This window comes from Hemicordylus capensis, chromosome 5, assembly GCF_027244095.1.
Source record: "Hemicordylus capensis ecotype Gifberg chromosome 5, rHemCap1.1.pri, whole genome shotgun sequence".
Classification (NCBI taxonomy): Eukaryota; Metazoa; Chordata; class Lepidosauria; order Squamata; family Cordylidae; genus Hemicordylus; species Hemicordylus capensis.
In genome coordinates, this window is record NC_069661.1 from 223,929,393 (window position 1) to 223,956,988 (window position 27,596).

General features: G+C 44.4%; 1 protein-coding gene and 1 long non-coding RNA gene across 7 annotated transcripts in view; one reads left to right on the forward strand and one right to left on the reverse strand.

Annotated features, from left to right (window-relative positions):
• Positions 1 to 27,596, reverse strand: part of ABTB3 (ankyrin repeat and BTB domain containing 3) — a 448,319-nt gene that overhangs the window by 189,505 nt on the left and 231,218 nt on the right. The gene's annotated exons all lie outside the window — the stretch shown is intronic.
• Positions 517 to 8,042, forward strand: LOC128328276 (uncharacterized). Its single transcript, XR_008309110.1, has 2 exons — positions 517 to 749; positions 7,542 to 8,042. It is a non-coding gene; the product is annotated as an uncharacterized LOC128328276 (long non-coding RNA).

Below are 27,596 nucleotides of genomic sequence, written 5' to 3' on the forward strand. Positions count from 1 at the left end.
TCAGAGAGGCCTTGCTGGACTTAACTGGAAATGATCTTCCTGAGGACATGAAAAAGTAACATTTCCTATCAGGGATCATGGGATTTGTAGTTTCCTCTGTCTCCAAGACAAACTACAAACCATGGCTTCTTGGCAAGAAATGCAAAGGATGGGATTGACAATTGTCTCTGCTTTCTAGTACAATTCAGAAGGCAAAGGAACTATATATCACATGCTCCTCAGCAAGATATTGAGGCTTTTCACACACAGGTGCAAAACCGGGCTAAGAGAACCCAGCCTGGTTACGCACATGTGTGTGAACCGCCAGGATTGGGCCTGATTCTAGTCACACCACAGCAGCAAACCTTCCTACAGAGTCTCTCTTCTCCTAACCCCCATGTGTATGATCGTGTGTCAGCAGCCACAGCTGGCGGACGAGGGGAGGGGGAATCCCCTTAATGCCCCATGCACTCGTGCAGTGCCTTATTGGAGCTCCAGGGGGCGGGGTGCCCCATCACGCCAAGCCTTGGAGCTACCAGCAGGGGCCTGTGCTCATCTGGGCGGACGATCCGCCCACCCAAGGAAGGACGACTGCTGGTGTGCCGGGAGGGAAGTGCTTTCAGGCTTCCTCCCCACAAAAAGGGGTAGCCCACTGCCCATGAGAAAGGGCTCATTACCTTCCAGAACATGCCCAGGAAAGTCATTTCCAGCTAAGGAGAGGCCCCTTCTGTCTTTAATGAGCCTTTCTTGTTGCCTCCCTCTCCCCAAAGGTAAGTGGGGTCGCTTGGGAAGGGGGGAACTGGCAAAAGAGGGTGGCACATTTCACCCATTTGTGGTGTGTTGTGGGGTGGGGGAGGCTTTCTTGAGCTGTTTCTTAGTTTACTCAACTCCAGCTAATTCATCGTCACATGGAGACTGTTGTTGTTGTTGTTGCCTAAGCATGCCAGAACTAGTAAGGAACTGCAGGCACAGGATATATGCACACCGTAGTCCCTACGCCCTGTTCCTTTATATCTGCACTCAGTTACCTAGGGGTCTTGTGCTTGCTGAGGAAGTGAAAAAACGACAAGGAACATATTGGAGTTCATTTGTATTCATAAATAAATTATACTAAGAGGCACACAGACTTGCTCACTCCTGGGTTCCTCCATCTGCCTGAGAAAGATAATCTTCCAGTGAAGCAAACTTCTCCTTCTCCTTCTTCGTGTTGCACTCATCTTTGGCTCCCTTTTAGCAAGCTGCCACCTATTTGCAGCTGCAATTTGTCCTGAGCAGTTTTTCCTTGGAACAAAGGGTGGGCACAGTACATTTATTTCGTCCTATGCTGGGGCCTTTAATGTTGCATATCAGATTCTCATCTATCAGAGAGCATCAGAGAACCAACAGGAGTTAACTTTTTTGCTTACTCCACAAACATTCAGTAGGCAGGCTGCATTTCAAAAGCAAAAGGCAGGACTTTTCATCATATCTGCCCTGATTTTTTGGATGTATACCGATTAGCGCTTTCAACAAAGCTGTGACAATAGACTGTTGTTTTTCAAATGGCTCAGAAAGGATCTGGCCTTTAGAAGGGGAAAAGAGAGAGAGATTATGAATTACAGAGTTATTTGTTGGTTTTTAAGAAGACTTGCCCAATATTAGCATTCAAGGGGTGAGGAGGAACAATGCACTGTATGAAATGTATATAGGTCAAGTTGGCTGAAATGTTAATACAGTATGTACAAGCATAACAATGCAGATACAGTATTCAGCTTAGCACAACATTAGCTCCTTATACCAATTAGTATCTCACAGTAAGCCGACATCTGCGGGACTCACTCTTGGGTCTTTTAATTTAGCTTGTCTTCTAATTAAAGAAAGATTAAACGTATTTTAAATAATTGCTCCTCCCTCCTCTGCCAAACTCCACAAGGCTATATCTGTACTACTTGGGAGGGCATGCATCAAAAAAGCCCTTCTGGAGACCTTATCAAGCCTTTACAGTTAGCACAGAGGAATGCTCTATGAATCTCCGTACTCTAGTATGTATGAATTCAGAGAGGATCATGACAAGGATCCACTATTTCTACTGACTTCATAATATTTCTAATTCCATGCCCACTGGGCTTTCAAAATTCTGGGCTTGAGAATCATGTCAAGAATCAGGCAGATATTCCTTTCTTGATAGACTCCATTCTATACCACCAACGTCTTACTCTATATATGAACAGTAACTTCAGGACTCCCATACAGACTAACTGAGGCATTGTGGGTGGGGTCAGTCATGGCAGTCTAGAGTTCTTTGACAAACTCTTGCTGAAAAATAAATTGAGTGCAAACCAACCTCCCCATATGCGTACTTGTCAGGATTCTGAGAATATAGCCAAGAATCCACTGCTGCCCCCTGTGGTGAGTCACCAGAGTTACATGCTGGAGCATCTCCCTGGCCACTGAAGGGTTCCCAGATATACTGGTATGGTTCTACTCATTTATTTAATTTATTTATTATATTTCTATACCATTCAACTAACCAGTGTCCCCAAAGTGATTTACAAAAAGAACACTAAACAAAATCTAAAACTAAAACAAACCCTAAAACAATTCAAACGATCAGTAAATTGATACAGTCATCAGAAGACAAGAGAAGCAGCTTGTTTTTAATTTATAAATCAAAAGCTTGCTGAACCCCATTGTAACCCCATCCCTATTCCCCTCTACACCCAGTTTCCCGCTCCCACCTCATATCCACGAAAGACTGAGAATGGCCAAGGGGGCAGAAAGAAAGCAGCAGTGCTTAGACATTTATTGCTTATCAATCAAAGCTGAAAACCAGGATCGGAGAAGATGACAACTTTTGGAAACATCCTGTTCCAAGCCATGGGGTGCCAGAGATAAGGACTGAAATGCAGAGACACTTTGAGAGACCAGAATCTTGAAGGTTAGCTTCAAGGATGCCATGTTTACACCCCAGATGAACACAGGAACTGACTGCTGCCAAAGAGCATCAAAGGCAAAGGAGAGCTTAAGACTTTGGAGTCTGGGTCAGATCATCACAGGGCAGGTCCAGAAGACCCATCTTCACCCTCTCCAACGCTGCAGCATTCTTTGCACCCCAGCTTCTGCACCCTCATCTTTTCATCATACTCTAGCATCTGGATCATTGGGAGAACCAGCGAACTGGCCATTTACAGATTCCCTGCCCTTTGGTAATGAACATTCCCCTTCTCCCCCTCCTTTCCCTTCCCATCCTGCCTCTTTCACCCGTTAGATGAATTCACTTGAATCTAGATTAGGAGCAGTAGCCTTTTCCCCACCAAGACCTTTTTCTCACTGTAACTCTGAACCTATTTCTTAAGTAAATGTACAAAAAGACAATTTGGCCTGGTTCCATGTGTCTCCTCACATATCCACTGGTGTTCCATCCAAAACAGGGCAGTCCCACTCCTAGACCCTCGGGCCAGGACAGACCACCCCTGCTGGGTGCAGCACCCTTGGGCTCCTGAATGGGGTGCAGAACCCCTGAAAAAACCCCTCCTTGGTGAGGCCCCTCAGATCTCAAGTATTGGGCAGATGACTCCAGTTGGGTACAGCACCCCAGTGCATGTTGAACGGGGGCTATAGTCCAAGAAGGGCATGCAGTAGCTGAATGGTGAAGTCCCATCAGTCTCTTGGGACCAGGCAGAACCTTCCCAACAGCTGAGAGCTATAGTCTAGTTGGCTGTATTGGGAGGGGTGCCCCGTATCCCAGTTGGCCAAGTAAAACCACCTCTATTGGTGATGTCCCTTTGGGCTGGGCAGAACCTCCCCAGTTGGGAGCAGCACTCTGCAAGCCTTGGGGAAGGGACTATAGTCCAACAGATCGAGTGCAGCACCCCGTGGACCTTAAGACTGAGGACCCTGACCCCATAGTTTGTATCAAATGCACTTTATATCACTGAGGCTACCCAATCTTCAAGTATTGGCTTTCCTTAACAGGAAGGGCTATAAATATTTCCTGTTTAGGCTGGTTGGGGTTCACCAGCCTGAGATACTTACTGAGGTGGTCATCTCAGGAGGTGGACTTCAAGGTGTGTGAGCGAACAGCAGACACCACCACACACCAAGTACCCCTGCCATCCATTCCCCTGCTGGCACTAAACACTGCCCAAATTCCACCTCCTCTTCCTTCTGCAAGGACAGAGGAGGAATAAGAGTAGAGGAGCATAGTGAGGTGACACTCTAGCCCAGTGATTTTCAAAGAATAGGTCTTGACCAAGAAGGGTATTGCGGGATATTCGGTACTGGGTCCTTTGCTTATTAACATGTTTATGATCTCTTAAAATATTGATTAAAACATTTTAAAATAATACAGACAAAGGATTGATATGCCTGTTTCTGGTAAGCTTGCTAAATTTAAGCTTATGCATTATGTGCACAATGTTGCAGTTTTGAATACACAGGAGAACCTCATTAATTGAGGGATCACTATCTGCACTTTTGCGTATCCGCAACTGGGTATTTATTTATTTATTGAATTTATATTAAATTGTTTTTAATTGTTAATTGTTATATTGTTTTTAATTTGTTTTAGCTCTTTACTGTTTTAGTGGTCTATTTTAATTGTAAACCACCCTGAGCCATTTTGGAAGGGCAGTATACAAATCAAATAAATAATAAATATAGTAATAGTAATAGTAATAGTAATAGTAATAGTAATAGTAATAATAATAATAATAATAATTATTATTATTATTATTATATACCACCTAGTACAAAAATCTCAAGGTGGTGTACAGAATTAAAACATAATTAAACAGAATTAAAATATAATATATAATATGAAACATTTAAAATTCATAAAAAGATAAAAATCATAACAGATAAAAATACATTAAAATTCAAAGTTTAGTCTCAGCTGAAGGCCTGGGAAAACAGGTATGTCTTCAGGGTCCTCCTAAAAACAGAGAAGGAGATGCTCTTATTTCAGCAGGGAGCGTGCTCCAAAGCCCTGGGGCAGCCACAGAGATAATAGACACTCAACCTCCGTCTACGTTGGGGGAGGTTTAAAAAGGGGTTAGATCTATGTACCTGCTGCCCAGGGGTGGCCAGAAATGGCCTCAGAAGTCATTTCCGGCCTCCATTTTGACACAGGGAACCATTTTATGGCTCGTTTTTTTAAAAGGGCAAAAATTGGCAATTTTGGCCAATTCCCAGTCAATTTTCAACTCTTGGGGGCATTGCTTGGCTGCTGGGGACCCGTGGAGCATGATAGCCATCCCCTTGCATTTCTAGGGCCTTTTAGACCCCTCTTTCTAAAAAAGGGCAAAAATTGTGATTTTTGGCCCTTTTTTTAACTCTTGTGGGGTATTCCTGGACTGCTGGAGACCCGTGGAGCACATTAGGCCACCCCGACTTCACATTTCTTGGGCCTTTTAGCCCTATTTTTAAAAGAAAGGTGTTTTTAAAAATTGGCAATTTTCACCCAATTTTCCTCTTCTGGAACCTAGCCCCTGCGGCCCCATTGTACAATAACCCAGTATTCGTGGTTTTTGTATCCCCGTTAGTAGCGGAGAACAGAACCCCCATGAATACTGAGGTTCTCCTGTATAGCCAATCAACTAAGAATGTTTTCCCACTCACTGCTGTGGAGCCACAAGCTGCAAAATGCAATCAATAAGCACTAACATGTACTGCCCTACTATTCTATGAAAACTCTTAGGAGAATTAAGTATTCTTTTGGGTCATGGGGATATGAGATTTCCCTCAATTGGGTCACAAAAAAATAAACTGAAACACACTAGCTAACATCCAAACAGCTTAATGCAAGTGGTGTTGATTCATTCTCTCTGCTGTGGACTCGCAGTGAAGTGTCCATGGTCTTGCACTTTTGCACAAGAGCGCAAATACTCCAAGTAGTAGTAGATTGGAAACACATTGCTGAGGAAGCTGCCTTATATCAAGTCAGACCATTGGACCATTTAGCTCAGTACCACCTACACTGACTGGCAGTGGTTCTCCAAAGGTTCAGGCAGGAGTATCTCCCAATATGCCAGGGAGCGGGACCTGGGACCTTCTGCATTCAAACAGATGATCTACCACTGAGCTACTGGATCATCCTCTAAGAGCAACACCTTACAGCAGACAACACTCACATGTAGTCACCCATCCAAATCAAACCAGGATGGACTTTGCTTAGCAAAGGGGATAATCCCTGCTTGTTATGGCAAGACCAGTTCTCCTCCTCCTCTCCTGCTTGACCTTCCGCAATGTGCTTCGTCTAACCAGTGCTTTCAGAGTGTGTGCATGCTACTTGAAGTGTGTGCACTATTCATTCATTCATTCATTCATTCATTCATTCATTCAATTTCTATTTCTAGAGGAGAGCTGGTCTTGTGGTAGCAAGCATGACTTGTCCCCATAGCTAAGCAGGGTCTGCCCTGGTTGCATATGAATGGGAGACTTGATGTGTGAGCACTGCAAGATATTCCCCTCAGGGGATGAAGCCGCTCTGGGAAGAGCAGAAGGTTTCAAGTTCCCTCCCTGGCTTCTCCAAGATAGGGCTGAGAGAGATTCCTGCCTGCAACCTTGGAGAAGCTGCTGCCAGTCTGTGAAGACAATACTGAGCTAGATAGACCAATGGTCTGACTCAGTATATGGCAGTTTCCTATGTTTCCTATATCGCCCTTCCAAAAATGGCTCAGGGCAGTTTACACAGAGAAATAACAAATAAATAAGATAGATCCCTGTCCCCAGAGGACTCACAATCTAAAAATTTGACATGTTTTCCCCTCTCACAATGCTAGAACCAGAGGTCATCCCATGAAACTGAAGGCCAGGAAATTTAGGACTAACCAGGGTGGATTTGATTTAAATCAAACTGATTTAAATCACGATTTAAATCACGATTTAAATCACTAGCAGGGTGGATAAAAATAAAAAAATCTGATTTAAATAAAAAAAATCCGATTTAAATCAAAAAAATCCGATTTTTTTTATTTAAATCAGTTTTTTTAAAATTTTTATCCACCCTGCTAGTGATTTAAATCGTGATTTAAATCGTGATTTAAATCAGTTTGATTTAAATCAAATCCACCCTGGGACTAACAAAAGGAAGTAGTTTTTCACACAGTGCATAATTAATCTATGGAATCTTCTGCCATGGAAAGTGGTGATGGCCACTAGCTTGGATGGCTTTAAAAGGGGCTTGGACAAATTCATAGAGGACAGGTCTATCAATGGCTACTAGTCTGGTGGCTATAGGCCAACTCCAGCCTCAGAGGCAAGATGCTTCTAAATACCAGTTGCAGGGGAGCAACAGCAGGAGAGAGGGCATACCCTTACCTCTTGCCTCTGAGCTTCTCAGAGGCATCTGGTGGGCCACTGTGTGAAACAGGATGCTGGACTAGATAGGCCTTGGACCTGGTCCAGCAGGGCTGTTTTTATGTTCTTACGTATTTGGGGTTTCATGCAAAAGCAGAAGACTACTGACACTTCATGTCAGGCCTGCATCAGCACAGGTGGGTGGATTGGCATTGCCCATGTTAAGCTGCACAGGATGTCAGCTGCTGCTCATCTCCTCTTCTCCACCTATTTCATCTTGGCAGGAGCATGAAGACGAGCAGGAAGTTGGACAATGTTAGGTGATGGGGGGAAACACAGCAGCAGTACGACAGTCAATGTCAGCGGTGGAGGGGGAGTCATTCAATGACAATTCTGCAGGCACCCGAAGACCTTGAGTTGCCCTGGTTTCAACTCTAGATTTCTTCTGACTGAGCTTGTTTCATGGCTTGAGCTTCCAATTCCTGCTTGATCCCCTTGGTTCTTCTGCTGGCTTCCACTCAATGCCTGCCTATATGCTCAGTTCTCAGAGTCCTGTTCTAGTACATACAAGCAAACCTTGGCAGCAGAACTCTTCCAACACGAGAGTCTAGACAGGATAAGGAGGGAGGGCCACATATGTCAGGGCTGAGAAGAAGCCCATTTCCCCACATCTCAACTGAGGACCCCATCATGGTCTCTAAGGAGAAGCAGCGTCCGCTGCACTGCTTATTGATGCCAGCATTTTCCACTTAACTAGACATTGAAATACATATATTTACATCTAATTTCTGCCAACTTTCCTGTCCATTCACTGCTAGAGAATACGTGCCATGCCGCTTTCCTTGCGTACTTACTGCAGTATAAGCAGAATTTCTTGTATTATTTTTTGCAACTCTGCTGTCAAAAGATGGAGGGCAAATCTGTTGGATTTGCACAGCACTCTGTACATCTTTTTGGCAGGGCTCACTGTAGCTCGACTCCAAAATGACATTACTTTTCATTTGTCAGATGATTTACTTCCTTTTAGTTGGCACATACAAAGAGCTGGAAATGACTGGGAAGAAAGCAAAGGAAAGGATTGGGAAGCCTCTTAATTAAAAACCAAAAAAAGATGTGGAACCTAATTAATTTAAAACAGATGCTCTCTTTGACCAGGTGGTCAAAATAACAACATGCTTCAATGTAAATAGAGCAGCTGGAGAGACGGGTGCATAGTAAATGGGTTGTTATAACAAGCTTATTCATACAAAATGCAAAAGGCAGCTTGACTCGCACTTCAGATTAAAGGCTGATTTGTAGTTCTGTGCACAGCCTTTGGGAATGTTTTCTCCTAGGGGAGGGAGCATCTTTATGGTATGCACAGAGCCTCTAGGAGCACCAAGAGGCATGAAATTATACTGCAGCCATGAGAAGCTACCCTTCCTGATACTTAGCCTAATATTTTGGCACTTCGTAAAAGTCGTTTCACCAGAATCTCCCAAAGAGATCAGAAGACATTCAGAACAGAAGGAAAAGATCTCAAAAAGATCTAAGATAAGTCAGCTGCATTTACATATTTTTATGTGCTAAAGGTTTCTGGCTGCCACAGATATACCCATGCATGCCTTCGCTCTGGAGCACTTCTATGATGGCCATACTGGAATGTGCTCAGTACTATAGCAAGTACCTGGGAAACACAAGGGCTTAGTCTAATGTCCCCTAAATATACTACAATATTATTTCAGCACCAATGTTATCATTTACCATGGCTAGCCAAAACCTGGGTTTGCAAACCAGATTCTCACCTTGGCTGCAAACTCTGGCTTGAAACAAATTGCAGTTCAGGGGTGTGTTTAGCGTGGGTTGACATGTGTTTGCTGTGGTTCAGTCTGAATTTGGACAAAATTCGGACCGGTCCACAGGTATGCGAATCACTTCAGTTGACCTGATTGGCTGGACCGGTTGGTTTGACAAACCAGCTCAAAGTGGTTCGAAGCGGTTCATGATCAAACCAATTGAACCAGCCCGGTTCACTATCAAACCGGTTCTGCACATCCCTACTGCAGTTAATGTTGGTTCAGACATGCCATTGCAACATGGTGAATTCCAAAGAGAGAAGGGAGGGGAGAATGTACATGTAGGAAAAAGAGAGCAAACACAAGAAAAGGGATCGAAATTAAACTGCCAGTATCACAATGCCCTTATTTTTCCAATGGAAGTGGTGCTGTGCAAATGCTCAGAAACCACTTTAAGTTGCCTTGCAGCTGCCCCATCACAAGACACTGTTGGGGCTGCCTTTCTAGTTGCACAGCAGCCCCAGCGGATCTCTGTGCAGAGCATCACCTACTGAGTACAGCTCTGGCTGCTGTATCGCAAAGATACTGAAGAGCTGGGGAAGGTGCAGAAGAGAACAAGCAACATAATTAGGGGACTGGAGCATTTTTCCTCAGAGGGAAGGGTATCTGAGCTAATTCATCTTAGAAAACAGTGACTAAAGAGGGAATATGATAGAGGTTTGTGGAATTATGCATGGTGTGGAAAGAGTGGCTAGAGAGAGGTTTTCTCCATCTTGCACAACACTCTACCAGAGATTATCCAATGAAACTGATTGGCAGGAGATTCAGGACAGACAAAAGGGAGCACTTCACACAGCGCAAAATTAATTTATGAAATTCACTGCCACAAATGTGGTGATGGCCACTAGCCTAGACAGCTTTAAAAGGAGATTAGATAAATTCATGGAGCACAAATCTGTTGGCTACTCATCATGATGTTTATATGCTAATTCCAGATTCAGAGGCTACATTGTCTGATCCAATCTAGATCTTCTTATGACCATCACTGCAGATGGCAGTTTTAGATCTGAGTTTTTATCTTGAGCAATACGTACATGCTTACATATGTTTTGCTGGACATTATCTTTGCTATAGCAATTTCCTAGTTTTAGCTGTCAACTCTAGGCTTTACTGCAATACAAATATTTATTATGTATTATTATTAAGTATGCATTAACCCTTATATTAGCAAAGCAATTAACAGCACAAACAGTATATAATGTTTGTAGGCTTCCATTTGAAGTAATCGCACAGTCTGTCTGGATATTTCTTTTACCTATCAATGGCATATGCATATATAGCCAGAGTTATACTACTTGTGGTCTCCTACCATCTGTTTATTCAGTTAGGTTTCGATATGTCAACTATACAGAAAGTGACACACCACACCTGCTTTCAAGCATCTGCTTCAGGGCACATTGAATTTTTAACCACTCATTCAAAGTGTAAGTTCTGTTGCAATTAAACGTCCTCTGCCACAAAACTACCTTCAACAACAAAGCCAGACGCCAGCTCCCCTGACCTAGAAAATAAGTCACAATCACTGGTTCTTAATTTGCAAATCCTGTAGAAATTATTTTTCACATAGGTCAAAAGCAAGAGCTTATTTTCAGCTTCAAAAACTGTAACTGATTTTCAAGGTGAAGTATTTTGAGAGACTCAAGGAAAACACTTCTGAAGATGCTGATCCATAGCAAGGAGAAGGATGGCTACCTCAAAAACAGAATGGACTAGGAAAAAGCTGTCCTGTTTGCAGTAGCGGCCAAAGGTGTGCTTACACCATTCAGGGTAAATTAATAGGTGCTTATCTCCGCTCTCACCGTACGTGAATACTACTTGGAGCAGCAGCGCGCTGCCCAGCACCCCCTGAATTGGGCGATCACCTCTGCCACTTACCTGGCTGCTGGAGGGGGATCAGCTCCGCGGAGGCCAGGTGGAGGTGATCCCTTGCCGCAGGAGGTGCTGGGCAGCGTTCCGCTGCTCCAAGCGGCATTCAGGTGCAGCGGAGGTAAAGGTAAAGTGTGCCGTCAAGTCGGTTTCGACTCCTGGTGACCACAGAGCCCTGTGGTTGTCTTTGGTAGAATACAGGAGGGGTTTACCATTGCCTCCTCCCACGCAGTATGAGATGATGCCTTTCAGCATCTTCCTATATCGCTGCTGAAAGGCATCATCTCATACTGCGTGGGAGGAGGCATCCTATATAGGTGTACCAGCGGGGATTTGAATTGGCAACCTCTTGCTTTATAGTTAATCATTTCCCCGCTGAGCCGGAGGTAAGCACCTATTATTGTACACGTAAAGGTGCCTCTCGCCACCCCCCGCCCCGACAGCACCCTCACCAGCCACTACTGCCAGTGCCTGTTTGGTAAATAGGAAGCTGCTTTATACTGAATCAGACCATTGGACCTGCTAGCTCAGGATTGTCTACACTAACTGGCAGCAGCTCTCTAGCATTTCAGAGAGGAATCTTTCCCAGTCTTGAACCTGGATCCATTGATGCTTTACCACTGAGCAATGGCTCTAGGCCCTTATCAATATGCTGAGAGTCTAAAAGAGAGCCTTAAGCTCATCAGAACACATTTCACTATTACCTGAGATGCAGTCATGTTGATAAGGTGCAGGGCTACCGCTCAGTGGCAGAATACATGCTTTAAATGCATGCAATACCCGATTCATTCTGGCATTTCCACTTTAAAAAGCTCTCCAGTTGCAGGGATGGGAAACCCCTGTGCCGGAAACCTTGAGAGCTGCTGGTAGTTGGGACAGTTGGAACAAACAATCCTGGGCTGGACCAACAGTCTGACTGGCAACTTCATATGCCACAAGAGCAGAATGTTTCCTCATATTCAGTGGATATTCATATCCTGCTAACTGGGCAAAGAGGCACCTTTTACCATGGTGATTCTCTTTATTTAGCAGGGGGAGAGTAACTGGCCCTATCCACCCCCAGCACAGTACCTCCAGTGACTGTTGTTCTATGTTTCTTTTTAGAATGTGAGCCCTTTGGGGACAGGAAGCCATCTTATTTGCTTTATTTCTCTTTGTAAACCGCCCTGAGCCATTTTTGGAAGGGCGGTATAGAAATCGAATTAATAATAATAATAATAATAATAATAATAATCAAATGGTGAAGCAGAACTGAACTGTAAGGCCGCCACCCAATAAAACAACAGCACTTAGTTGATTAATCACATACATTAATCAATTAAATCTGCATAAGTATTCACATGTGGAAAAACAATGGGTGGCATGCAGTCTATTAGTCATAACTAATCACCACTGAAATTAATGAGACAATTCAGTCATGGCTAAATTAAGTCCCAATAATTTCAGTGGAACTTAGTCATGTAAAACTTAGTCTGGAAGCTGCCCAATGACTTTAAAGGACAAAGAGCATAATCTTTTTGTTTTTAGATGACTTCCTTGGGGTCACAGCAGCCATCATCTTGGAAGAAGCATTTCCCTTTGCTCTCACACAGCTGGGAATGCTTCTTCTAAGGTCTTTTTTATAACTACTTGCATTTTTAAAAAATGTTTAAAATGTATTGCTTGATTGAGACGACCTCTTCAGATGATCAAATTGTTTTACATTTTGTAAATATGCATAATAATAGATTGATGTAACTGACCAATCAGCTACATGTTGAAGGCCTACTCATTAATATCAAAAAATTATGATATTCAGGAAAATTGCTGAAGGTTTATGAACTGGGTTCGCTAAGAATTTAATTCACAACAATGTATTTGACAATATGGCCATCCTTCCCCTTTCTTGACCTTTTACTGTAGCATCACATAATATTTAACTGTGCAATTCATTTAACTCCCCCATCAAAATATATTACAATAAACTCAAAATAATACTGTTAACCGATAAACAATATTAGAGTGAGCCAAAGATGTACTTATATCTGCTGAGATTGATCCCTCCTGAGCAATCTCACTGCTGGACTTAAGCGATGCAGATGCAGCAGGCAAGTCCTTTATACACCTTGGCAAACTCCACATTATATATCTGGAAAAATCCTAGAATAAGACATCACCATTTTTTTAAAAAAAATCGGAGGTCACTGAAATAAGTATACCAGTAGTACAGCCAAAAGCGGCCCAGTTCTGGAATACTATTCTGTTTATGCACTGAAGCTTTATAGATTTAGCATGCACGTTAAATATGAATCCCTCTCTGATTCATGGAACAAGTATGGGCATCCTCCCTCACTCTTGGTTCAGTCAGTGCTTGTTGGAAAAACAGGAGGGAAAGGAAGCAGGAGTTATATATATTGCAGGTTCAAGTATGACTTTGGATGTGCAAAACGTAAAGCACACACTGCAATCCTACAATTACCATGCCCAGCAATATGATGTGCCATGAAGAGACACATGGACTGCGGGAACTGGATTTGTGCTGAATTTAAACAGGCCCCTTTCAAAATCACCCTGCAGATACTCATTCATTCATTCAGTTTATATACTGCCCTTCCTAAAGTGGCTCAGGACGGTATATATTAAAACAAAAAATACATAATAAAACAATTAAATTTTTTTAAAAACCATTAAGTCAGATTAAAGCTAAAACTAAAACTAGATATCATTAAAGGCCAGGCTAAAAAGATGGGTCTTTAAGGATCTCCTGAAGGCCTCCAAGGAAGATAATCCACTTATATCCATGGGAAGCAGGTTCCACAACCTAGGGGCAACAACTGAGAAGGCCCAATGCCAGGTCCCCACCAGATGAACCGGTGGCACCTGAACATACCCGTCCTGGTGATCTTAATGAGAGGTGGGGATCTTGGAGAGAAAGGCACTCTCTCAGGTAACCCAGACTTAAGCCATTCAGGGCTTTAAAGGGAATAACCAGCACTTTGTACTTTGTCTAGAAACATATCAGCAGCCAGTGCAACTGTTTAAGAACAGGTATAATGTGGTCTCTCCAGGATACCCCAGAGACCAATCTGGCATTTTGAACTAACTGAAATTTCCAAACTACATACAAAGGAAGCCCTACATAGAGTGCACTGCAGTAGTCCAACCTGGAGATTACCAGCCGGTGTACCACTGTTTTCAGGTCATTCTCCTCAAGGAATAGGCGGAGTTGTCGAATCAGTCGCAGCTGGTAAAAAGTGCTCCTGGCCACAGTCACAACCTGAGGACCCGAGTCTAAGATCACTCCCAAACAGAGGCGTAACTAGGGAAAACGGTGCCCGGGGCAAGCACTGAAATGGCGCCCCCCCCACCCCCCCCCAACATACTACATTATACTTAGGTTTTTCCTCACAAGCGCCCGCCACCGCCGCCAAGCCAGGCCACTGACTGGCCGCCAGGCGCCAGCAAAGCAATGGTGGGGGGCGAAGGCAGCACGGAAGGGACCGCTCGTGGGGAAGGGGGCACTGACGTGCTTCCTTGACTGCTGCAGCGCTGCTGCACTGAGCAGGAAACATTTGTATTAACAAAAAATTTAAATTTTTTTTAAAAAAATTGGTCATGGTGGCGCCCCCCACGTGACCAGAAAAGATGGCGCCCGGGGCACATACCCCCCCGCCCCCCCTATAGTTACGCCTCTGCTCCCAAACAACAAACCTGTTCTTTCTGGGGGAATGTAACCTCGTACAGAATAGTACGTTCTATCCCATCTTGCAGATATGACCCCCAATGAGTACTTCTGTCTTGCTTGGATTCAGCTTCAGTTTATTATCCCTCATCCAGTCCATTACTACTTGTAGGCAAGACATTTAAGAGGTTAATGCCATTTCCTGGTAGTGATGACAAGGAGAAATAGATTTGGGTGTCATCAGCATATTGATAACATCCAGCACCAAATCCCCTGATGACCTCACCCAGCAGTTTCATGAAGATGTTAAAAAGCATTGATGACAGAATGGAGCCCTGAGGGACTCCATATAGCAGCTCCCGTTTTGAAGAGCAACTGTCACAAAGCGCCACCATCTGAAATCTACCTGAGACATAGGAGTAGGACCACTGTAAAACAATGCCTCCTATCCCCAAATTGCTCAGGTGACCCAGAAGGATACCATAGTCTTCGGGTGCCACTGGTTCATTTAGTGGGGACTTGGGATCAGGTTTTCTCTGTTGTCACTGCTGGGTTGTAGAACATGCTTCCCATGGATATCTTCCTTAGAGGCCTTCAGGAGAGCCTCAAAGACCCATCTTTTTAGAACTTGCAGATGCAATATGCACATAATAAAATTGTTTCCTTGCTGCATGTATTGCCACAGCATAGGCCTTCAGATGGGCTCTATGATGTATCTTATCAAATTCAAGATGAGTCCTCCTCCATTTGTGCTCCAGTTGTCTACCTTGCCTCTTCAGCTCCCATGGCTCTTCTGTATACCATGGAGCTGATTCTGAAGCAGATTGGAAAGGACGCTTAGGAACGAACGTGTCTACTGCCCTGGTAAGTTCCTTGTTCCAGGTATCCACCAGGTCATTGACAGAATCACTGGCAGAACCAGCTCCAAAACCCTCAAAGGCCCTTTGGAATCCTACTTGATCCAACAGCCTTCTTGGGCTGGCCATTCCCATAGGTCCACCACCCCTTCAGGGGACAGACATGACTGTGAGACCAACCTTAACCATGATGTTGTCCATCCATGACAATGTGGAAACTACAAGAGACCCCACCCACGGAATACCCCCCGATCCGAGCGAAAGACCAAATCCAGTGTGTGACCAGCAAAATGCATAGGTCCTAGAACCTATTGGGATAGGCCCATAGTTGTCATGGCTGCTATGAAGTCCTGAGAAGCACCAGACAAGTCAGTCCCAACGTGGATATTGAAATCACCCAGCACTAATTGCCTGGGTAACTCCAACACCAACTCAGCAACTAGCTCTGGCAGCTCAGTTAGGGAATCTGTTAAGCAGAGGAGTGGATGATACACCAACAGAATCCTCAATCTATCTCAAGTACCCAACCTAAGTTACACACACTCAGTATAAGTCACTTCCCTCACAGAGATCCTATAAGGGAGATGTTATTCTTATGGACCACAGTCACTCTACTTTCCACCCCCACCTCAATTCCCCTAACCTGCTCAGCAACAGAGTACTTTGGGGGAAGACGCTGGGCCCACACAGGGCCACTAGCCTCCTCCAACCAGGTCTCAGTTATACAAGCCAAGTTATACAGGTTGGTTCCTTCATTAACAATCAAATCATGGATGATTTCGATCTTATTTTGAACTGACCTGGAATTACAAAGGAGCATGTGGAAAGTTGAAACTACTCCTTGAGGCCTGAGAGCTGACAAGGCAGCCAGAAGGAAATACAGTTATTAAATTACTGGACTCCCCCTGTAATGGCATGCTGGCCTGATCCTCTATTCCCCACCACTACCAAATTAGCTGCCCCAACCTCATCAAATTCAACCCCCCTCCCCGCTACGCTCCATCCTTAACAAGAGAACCCAGACACATCCCTGTGACCAGCTTGGCACAAACAACTAACACAAAACAAGAAAATTGGTCACGGTGGACCACTCGTTGAAAGTGTGCATGCAGTGCACGGCAGCTGTGAAAAAGGCAAATTCCATGCTAGGGAATCATTAGGAAGGGTACTGGAAATAAAAATGCTAACATTATAATGCACTTATACAAATCTACAGTACAGCCACATTTGGAATACGTCGTACAGTTCTGGTCACTGTATCTTAAGAAGGACATTAAGAAGGACTGGAAAAGGTGCAGAAGAGGGCAACCAAGATGATCAAGGGCCTGGAGCATCTTCCTTATGAGGCAAGACTACAGCATCTGGGGGGTTTTAAGTCTGGAAAAGAGGCGACTACAGGGAGACATGATAGAGGTGTATAACATTATGCATGGAGTAGAGAGAGAGAGAAGACAGAGAGAAATGTTTATCCCTCTCCCACAGCACTAGAACCAGGGATCATCCCATGGATCTAAAGGAAATTTAGGACCAACAAAAAGTACTTTTTCACACAGCGCATAATTAAATCTATGGAATTTTCTGCCCCAGGATGTGGCGAGGGTTGCATATGGCCTGGCTGCATATGAAAGGGAGACTAGAAGTATGAGCACTATAAGATATTCCCCTTAGGGGATGGAGCTGCTCTGGGAAGAGCATCTAGGTTCCAAGTTCCTTCCCTGGCTTCTCCAAGATAGGGCTGAGAGAGATTCCTGCCTGCAACCTTGGAGAAGTCACTGCCAGTCTGTGAAGATAATACTGAGCTAGATGGACCTATGGTCTGACTCAGTATACAGCAGCTTCCTATGTTCCTATGAGGGCCACTAGCTTTGATGGCTTTAAAAGAAGCTTGGGCAAAAAGGAAGTAGTTTTTCACACAGTGCATAATTAATCTATGGAATCCTCTGCCATGGAATGTGGTGATGGCCACTAGCTTGGATGGCTTTAAAGGGGGCTTGGACAGATTCATGGAGGACAGGTCTATCAATGGCCACTACTCTGGTGACTATAGGCCACCTCCAGGCTCAGAGGCAAGATGCCTCTCAAAACCAGTTGCAGGGGAGCAACAGCATGCCCTCAGCTCTTGCCTGTGGGCTTCCCAGAGGCATCTGGTGCGCCACTGTGTGAAGCAGGATGCTGGACTAGATAGGCAGATTCAGAATCATCTACAAAAGATTTAGCAGCAGGTTCCCCACAAATGCACAGTGCACTATGGCCAAGAGGCGGACCCCTTCCGGTCATGCTCTGCTCCCAAGGCAGACAACTCTCTGCACCGGGCCTGACAGCCCTGCTATCCGAGGCCAACCGAGGCTCCATGGTGCTACGGTATCGTTAGTAGGGCTGTTCTTATGTTCCAACTCGGCCTGGCCTCTGATTAATCCATTGGCTGTGCAAACCAGTTACAGAAGTCAGTTATACCCAAGGAGGTTTTGTGGAAATTTATTTATTCCATGTCTAACCTACCCTCACTCTGAGAGAGAAAGAGAACAAAGAAAACATCCAGCCAGCAAGGAAGCCAGCTGGGAAATGAACTCACGAGGGTTTAGCTGGGCCTTCTGGGTGCTGGCCATGCCCCCTACATGTGATATCACACACAGGGGGCATGGCCAGCACTTGGAAGGCCCAGTCCAGCCCTCCTGCAATCAATTCCCAGTTAGCTTCTTGCCAGTTGGGTGTTTTCTTTGTTCTCTCCCTCACTCGGGGGGTGGGGGGAGGAAAACAGCCAGCCCACTTCGTTGTCGGCTCGGAAATGAACTCATTAGGGCTGGGCAGACCCTTCTGATTGCTGGTCACACCCCTTGCATGTGACATCACAAGCAGAGGATGAGGCCGGTGCATGCGAGGGAGAGAGGTAAACACAAGCCCTCTCTTCCCTAGTTTTGCAATGGCATCTGCCATTGCTACAGTCCCTGTGTAAGTATCTAATAGGGATGTCCCAACCGGCTCGTGGTCAAGCCAGTTTCAACCCCTCTGGTTCAGCTTGAGGCCGGTTTGGGGATCTAAAAGTGGGGATTTTTTTTTAACTTACCGCTTACTAAACTTAACTTGAAGTTGTCCCCCCAAAAGATGCAAAAAGTGGATCAGACTGCACTCTAATGTGCAATGAAAAACCCGAACTGTGTGTGAAGTGCTCCTGGATAGTTTGCAGGCACTTCGGAGGAAATCTGCCCAGTATGTGAATGTATACCCTCCATTCTGGAGGAGATGCAAGCTAAAGTGCTTTAAAAGCCCTGTGTGAAAAACACTCAGGACCTTATTTTTAAATTATGTGAAATTACATTTTATTTTATTATTAACACAAGGAAATATTTTAAAACATATTAGACTGCTGTCTATATTTGTGTTCAGATTATTCTACAATGCCCATCACATTTCTGGCTACAGGCCTGTGAAGTATTTTGGATGAGAGAAAACAAACTGAAAGTAAATCCAGGTAAGACGGAAGTGCTCTGGGTCGGCAAAACTGATCATCTGAGTAGTGAGGTAAATCTGGACTTGGATGGGGTCACACTCCCTCTGAAAGACAAAGTCCACAGCTTGGGGGTGTTTCTGGATCCAATGCTGTCCTGGAAGACACAGGTGGCAGAAGTGTGTAGAGATGCTTTTTACCAGCTACGGGCAGTAGGCTAGCTGCAACCCTACTTGGAGAAGTTAGCCCTGACCTCAATCACTCATGCTTTGGTAACGTCCGGATTGGACTATTGCAATGTGCTCCAAGTGTGGCTACATTAGAAGATGGACTGGAAGCTTCAGCTGGTTCAGAACGCTTCCACAAGGATGCTCATGGGAGCAAGTCACTTTATTAGTGTCATACCCATCCTGGGGCAGTTTCATTAGTTACAAGTCTGCTTCTGGGCTAGATTCGAGGTGCTGGTCTTGATCTTTAAAGCTCTACACAACTTGGGGCTGGGGTGCCTGTCATACCGCATTCTCCCATATGAACCTGCTAGGGCCCTCTGCTTAGCATCTCAGGCCCTGCTGATGGCCCCGCCACATCTGGTTGGTGGGGATTGAGATTGATTGGGAGACAGGGCCTTTTTGGTTGTGGTCCCATGGCTTTGGAATGGCCTCTCCGAAGAGCTTTGCCATGCTCTGTGTTATGAGCCGCCCAGAGCAGTAGCGTACTGGAGAGGCGGTGTATAGATATTTTAAATAAATAAATAAATTGTAAGGAGTACAGATGTAATGTATGTGAGGTGCTTTTGAACACTCAACAGTGTTCTATATATGCATGCTAAGTGTTATTGTTTTGAAGACTAATTATCATACTATTAATGCACAAAACATATATAGGGTTGCCAACCCTCCACCACCGGCCTGGAGTCTCCAGGAATCAGCATCAATCTCTAGGAGATTACTGAAAGCAATCCTGAAGGTGTTAATGGCATGATATTGTGAAACACATTTGGGGTGAGGGGCAGGGAAATCTCCTGGAATAGCTTCAGTGAGTGTCGGCAACTGTAATAGGTTAGCCATTGTATAAAGCAAAGATTCTTAGATGGCACTGCCTTGGTGCAAAAGTGCTTATAGCTGGCTTTGTCTTCAAATGGCTTCCATATTTCCAACATTCTTAAAAGTTATTTTGCAAGAATGCACGGGTGGACAGGATCATGAACAAATGTTAAAACAGTCATCGGAGCAGAGACATTTGCTGCCCTCTGCCAAGGTGACACTGGATACCTGAGCCTACTGTGTGCTGGGCTGAATTTGAATTTGTCCTGCTGAATCATTCCTTTTGTCACAGAGAGCGGTTCTGAAAGCAGTAGCCAAAACCGTGTATATAGCCAGAGGTATAATTTGTTTTGTTTTGTTTTAATCAACACATTTTGTCCAAAGAACAGCTCCTGTGTGGAGCTGTAGCTTAACCCAATGAAAGATATTGTAATCCATCTGTGTGGAATGTGTGCACCACCCGTAACTCAACAGTTCCTTTTAAGTTGTGAGGCCCCTTCTTGCAAGTCTGAGATGGCTGCACTGACCCTGAGCAGAACTTTGAAGCTTCTGAAGAGGCTACTTTCAGTTATAGGCTGTCCTGAACAGGCTGCCCAATCTTGGTTGGAATGTTGTTTTCCTTCACTCATTTTGTGGAACCGAAACAACAACAGCATATTTAAGGATCCATTATGCACTGTCAAATCTGGTTTTTAGAGTGCCAGAGATATTCCAGTACAGACTGTGGATTTGGTGCTTGCCATCTGTGAAAATATGTCCATGTGCTTGTGACAATATACTTGTTCATACAGAGGTAGAAGAGTGACTCTTGACTCATGAAATTAGATTTTAACATATTTGAATAGGCCCATCTTCAGCCTCCCATGCCTGGGCAAGGTGATTGAGACTGTGATGGTTTCCAAGCTCCAGGAAGTCGGAGGAGACCGATTATCTGGACCAATTTCAAACTGGCTTTCTGGCCGGCTATGGGGTTGAGGCTGCCTTGGTCAGCCTTATGAATGATCTCCAATTAGAAATCGACAGAGATATGAATCTCTTAGTTCTTTGGATTTCTTAGGGACTTTCAGTACCATTGACCATGGTATCCTTCTGGGTCACCTGAAAGAGTTGGAATTGGGAGGCACCATTTTACCATCTCAGATATATTCCAGATGGTGAATCTTGGAGACTGCTGCTCTTCAAAGTGAGAGCTATCGTATGGAGTTCCACATGGATTCATACTGCCTCCAATGCTTTCCAACATCTACATGAAAGTGCTGGGTGTGATCATCAGGAGATTTGGCACAGAATCAGTATGTTTCCATGTTAACTTTTCCAGAAAATGGCATAACCTCCCTAAATGCCTGCCTGGAGGCGGAAATGGGCTGGATGACAAACTGAAACTGAATCCAAATAAGATGGAGCAGGGACATGACTTGACCAGCAAGCCAGAGGTTGCTGGTTCGAATTCCCGCTGATATGTTTCCTAAACTATGTGAAACACCTATACTGGGCAGCAGCAGTATAGGAAGATGCTGAAAGGCATCATCTCATACTGCATAGGAGATGGCAATGGTAAACCCCTCCTATATTCTACCAAAGAAAACCACATGGCTCTGTGGTCGCCAGGAGTCGACACCGACTCAACGGCACAACTTTACATTTACTGAGTGTAGGGGGTCGGAACTCCAGAGATGGTTTAGATCTGCCTGTCCTGGATGGGTTTACACTGCCCCAGAAGGAACAGGTACATGGTCTGGGAGTACTTCTTGATCCAAACCCTCTCTGGTTTTTCAAGCTGAGAAAGTAGCCAGGAGTGCTTTTTATCAGTTTTGACTGATATGCCAGTGATGTCCATTTCTGGCAGTAAACAACCTTAAAACAGTGGTGCAGTTGCTGGTAACCTCTAGGCTTGACTGCTGCAGTACACTCTACGTTGGGCTGCTTTTTTATGTAGTCCAGAAACTGCAATTGGTGCAGAATACAGCAGCCAGATTGGTCTCTGGGGCAACCTAAAGAGACCATATCACTCCTGTTTTAAAGAACGACACCGACTACCAAGGTATTTCCAGGCAAAATGCAAAGTGCTGGTTATTAGCTATAAAGCCTTGAATGGCTTGTGCCCGGGATATTTAGGAGAACCCTGCAGCCTGTCGAGATCATGAAGATTTACCTGCTCTTTACCTGTTAGAACCAGGTAAAGAGCAGACAGAAGGATGTGCTAGCTGGTCAAATAGATCAAATGGCATAAGATAGCACAAACCAGGTAAGAGATTTAGCATATAGGCTCTTATATACACTCGCTCAGGATTAAGTCCAAGGAGGTCGCCTTCTCTCCTGTTGGTTCCATGAACAATTGTTCTAGGACACAGTTGTTCAGCATATCTAGAAATCTGGCTTCTTTGTCATTGCTTGAATATGAATTTACCCAGTCTTTGTGTGTCACCCATTGTTACAGCTCTGTCTCTCTTTGATGCCTCCCTGATTTTCTTCTGCAACTCCCAGTCACTGTCAGCATTTTGATGAGGAGGGTGACAGCACGTTCCTAGTAACACATTTGTTTTCAGGTCTTGTACTGTCATCCACAGAGTTTCTGTGGAGGATTCTGGTCCTCCTAGGTTTTCTAGCTTGTTAGATTTTATCACTTATTTAGTATTCAGTGCTAGTCCACCCCCAAATCACCCTCCCTGTCCTTTCTATAGAGTTTAAATCCAGGTATAACAGCATACCACTGGTTCTCACTGTTTCCGTTACACCCACTAGCAATCAAGCATATGTTTTCATTAGCAATCAAGCACTTCAGCTCGCCTATCTTGGCTCAGGCTTCTGGCATTGGCATGTAAGCACCAATACGCTGAATCTCTGACCTAGTGTGTGCTATCTTTCTTATGGCCATTTGATCTCTTTAACCAGCTAGCACATCCTTCAGTCTGCTCTTTACCTGGTCCTACCAGATAAAGAGCAGGTAAATTCTACCTGGTTCTACCAGATAAAGAGAGTGTACAGCATCCAACATCATTATAACGAGAACATGCTTGTGTCTGCAATACTAAACTTCTAGAACAGGGCTGCTCAAGTTTGACCTTCCAGCTGTTTCTGGACTACAGCTCCCATAATCCCCAACTGCAGGGGCCAATAGTCAGGGATTATGGGAGTTTTAGGCTAACATCTGCAGGAGGGCTAAAGCTCTGCTCTAGAACATCAAAAAGAATCCAGAGCTAGTCAGTCTAGAGGTCAAGACCTTCAACAAAAAACATACTTGTCTTAGTGTATTACTGCATGTGCTGAATGGCCCACTTACCAGTCACACCTGAGGCGTTTAAAGCTCATAAATACTTCTGTCACTATTTAAGTAGCTGTAAGTCACCTTTAATATTACCATGCAATGTGTGAAAAGACCCTCTCACTCAGTCCAACCTCCCACACCCTCCATTACCCCTAGTGAGCTGTCATTTCCTACAACTCAAGTCAAAACACACAATTTGATCTTTTAAAAAATAAAGAAAAACCGCTGCTTCAAAAGTGTGAAATCAAACATGAAAGAAAGAAGCGGATGGCAGAACTAATAATGGAAATGAGGCTCTCCTGCTCATCAGCATGCAAAGCTTCAAGAATAAGAAAGGAACTCTGAAATAAGAACAGTTACCAAAAGAAATGGCATTGAATCTGCACTGGAAAGAGATAAAGACACATATCCTAAATTAATTTTTATATAATTAGGTCTGATGACCTGGAAAATTCCTGTCCTGGTCCAAAAATCCCACCCATTTTCACACCACTAAGTTTTCTCATAAGAATATAAGAACCCTGATGAATCAAACAAAGGTCCCTCGTGTCCAACATCAAGTTTCCCATAGTGGCCAACCAGAAGCCTCTGGGAATTCCACAAGCAGGAAACATTGTACCGTAATTTTTGGACCATAAGACGCACTTTCCCCCCCAAAAAAGTGGGGGGGGGAATGAGGGTGCGTCTTATAGTCCGAATGCTGTCCAGTAGGGGTGTGCACGGAACCGCAAACTGCGGACCGGCACTGGGTGGGGGGGTACCTTTAAGAGCGGCGGGAGGGTTTACTTACCCCTCCCGCCGCTCTCTCGCTTGCCGCCATAATTATTTGATTAATTGGGGCGGCAGGACACCAGCCGCCCCCGCCGCCCGCCCTGATTAGGGGCCGAATCGGCCCAAGCTACTGCCGCCGCGGCCGCAACCACCAACCGCCCGCCCGCCCTCCCAGCTGCCCGAGTCCTCACCACCTTCTTCGGCCCGTGTCAGTCGGGCCGATCAGGGACCCGCATTTGGAGAAGGAGAGAGGAGCTCGCAAACAGAGCTCCTCTCTCTGCAAAGCCTCGGCCCGAACTGGCGCTTTGGGCGCAAAGGACGCCTGGGAGTTCCAATGCTCTTCGGAACTCCCAGGTGTCCTTTGCGTGCAAAGCACCAGTTCGGGCCGAGGCTTTGCAGAGAGAGGAGCTCTGTTTGCGAGCTCCTCTCTCCTTCTCCAATTGCGGGTCGCTGATCGGCCCGACTGACGTGGGCCGAAGAAGGTGGTGAGGACTCGGGCAGCTGGGAGGGCCGGCGGGTGGTCGGCGGCTGCGGCAGCAGTAGCTTGGGCCAATTCGGCCCCTAATCCAGGGGGATTATTTTAGTATACCGGTACTATTTGGTTCAGAATATTTTTTTCTTGTTTTCCTGCTCTAAAAACTGGGTGCGTCTTATGGTCAGGTGCGTCTTATGGTCTGAAAAATACGGTATTTGGTATTCAGTGGCATACTAACTCTAAACCTGGAGATTCTATATAGTTATCATGATGAATAGTGGCCACTGAGAGATCCCACCCCTGCCATGAATTTGTCCAATCCCCTTTTAAAGCCATCTAAGCTCAGAGCTGTTACTATACCTCGTAGCAGCAAATTCTCTGATGCTCCCTATCTCTCCCACTAAGTCTGCGCTTGTGACAGCACAATCACCTAATATATAGAAAGCACTGCCATGGTTCTGGATTCAAGCTGATGAATGCTGGGGCTTTCATTCACACGAATGCTTTTAGAGAACCCTAACCATGTGTGGGGGATAATGAAGAACCTGCTTGTGGGGAGAGAAGTACGAAAAGAGCATTGACTCCTGCTAATTTTTACCAGTCTTCCCCCTGTTCATGAGTTATGAGATGACCTGAAAGTCAGATCTGGCCAGCTTTTAGCCTAGAAGAGTTTTTATGTCCACGCAGCTGAGCAGCTCAGTGCAAGGCTGATTTTCTCCATTCCTTGTTGGCTAAGACACCATTCAAGGAAAGACTTTTCTCTGTCTTAAACCCTGGAGAGCCACTGCTAGTCATTGTGGACAATGAACTAGATGGACCAATGGCCTTACAACAGCAGAAGGCGGCAACTTCCTGGGTCTCATATCAAGAAATTAAATATCTATTTCTGTGTTTATTTAAAAGATGCCTAACCTGCTCTTCAGTTTAAAAACTTCTCGAGTGGCTTACAAATTCAGGATAAAAACTGACACCGTGTCAGTACTCAAATGGCAGAGCAGCTAAAACTTGTCTCCTCGGCATTTTACTTTTGCCATCATCTGATGCTGAAACTTTTAAAACTGGCCTTTAGTCTACTGCAACTGGTTTTTGTAGTGCACATGTTTGGTTGCAAGTTTGACTCTGCGCATGTTTGTCTCTGACTGCTACTCTTTTGTGCTTTTATTGCATTTAATTGGTTTTATATTATTTATTGCAAATTCCTACTTTGGGATTTAAGTAAGCTACTTGGGAAAGGGGTATACATATTTTAAATAAATAATACAGTCAGCAGGCAGCATCATGGGAATTAAGACAATGTGAATATCTGGGTAAAGAAGTATTTGCCTAGCACTGAGAAAACATTAAATTTACTGCCAAGTGAGTCTCTCCCTCAAGATGAATTCCATAAACAGGCAACCACAACTGAATCCCTGCTAACTGGGCAAAGAAGCACCTTGCAAAAGTGGTGATTCTCTTTACTGAGCAGGGGGAAAGCAACTGGCTCTATCCATCCCCAGCACAGCATCCCTCCAGTGGCTGTTGCTGGTGTCTAGCTTATGTTTCTTCTTTAGATTGTGAGCCCTTTAGGGACAAGGGTCCATCTTATTTATTTATGTATTTATTTATTATTTCTCTATGTAAACCATTTTGGAAACTTTGTTGAAAAGCAGTTTATAAATATTTGTAGTGGTGGTAGTAGCGCAGTAGTTGAATGCTCCTTCCCCGGCCACCAAGCACCTAATCTCTGCCTGCAGGGGACACCAGGAAAAGCCTCCTGATCTTAATAGTTCAGCAGGTTCACGTGGCATCAGGTAATCTGCCAGATACCTGAGTCCCAAGCCATCTATGACAGAGGCAAGGGCATGTCATGGTGCCTGAGGGTTGAGCAGATAAACCTCTGATTATCATACCCTTCTAGAATGTGTATCTTGTACCTAACACTTTTGGAATTTGTCCCCTTTTGCTGTGATATCAGAAGAAAATAGCATATGGTCTTGGGAGTTTTGAAACATAAAATAAAGGCACACATTACACACCAATACAGTTTTAAGTCTCCATAGAAAGAAATTGTGAAAATTTATACATTTGCTCTTTATATGTAGACACTGACATTTTAAAAAACACAACTGCAGATAAAGATAAGATAAAAGATGCTACCAGCCAAGCTTTAACTGAAATGTACATTGCTGTGCAATCTAAGTATCCTCTCTATCCCACCTCCTTAAAAAATAAAAGAAGATGAAATGTTGGGTCAGATAGCACTGAAATAAGCTAAACAGGCAGCTGGCCTGTACATTTCTCCCTGCAGACTCTGCCTCAGAGGGCACTCCTGTCCTGTTCCTCCTTCTGTTCTAGCGCATCAGTCTGTCCTCCCCCTGAGAGGGAGGCTGTCAAGCACATTGCACTGTAAACAGTGAGATGAAATGACTTTGTGCCGCTGACCAATGAGAAGTAGCTAGAAGCCAGTAAATGCATGTCACTCCTGCCCCATCTCCGATTCCAAAGATGAAAGCTGAATTTTCCACTTGACTAATATCACTCTGCTCTTTTACCATCATAGGAAAATCTCTCTACTTGGCAGGCATAATAATCCTAAAAGTTAAACCTTATGGGGTAAAATATTCTAAGGTAGTTTTTACTCCAACAGTGCCTTTATAACAATGATTAAGTATTAGTTGCTGTGTCACTCTTATAGCCCAGCCAGAATCCCTTAGGAATTTTAGTCTGAAACATACACAACCCTCTTCCAAGCTAAGAAAATCCTTTCTGTTCTAACAAGATTGAATGCAGTTACTTTTTTTTAAGGGATTCAACCCATTAGCTGATTAAAAGCTATAGATCACACTGCCTTAGACACACTCAGGACATTATGAATACAAAGTGTCAAAAAAGCTTCCTCCAGCATAACCAGAGTCACTGAAATTACTATGGCTGGCTACAGTTAATAAAACTTCACGTCCAAATTTTTTTTCAGGTCTGAAATGACAACACACAAAGAATTTATGGGAGCCTTTTAAAAAGTCTTTTTAGAAATGAAGTATTAGTAGTTGACACCCCTCCCCAAAACTCCCCTGCAAATGTTATACAGAAAGCATTGTTCCAAGCCAAGGAAGTAAACAGGGGAAACACCACACTTCAAAAA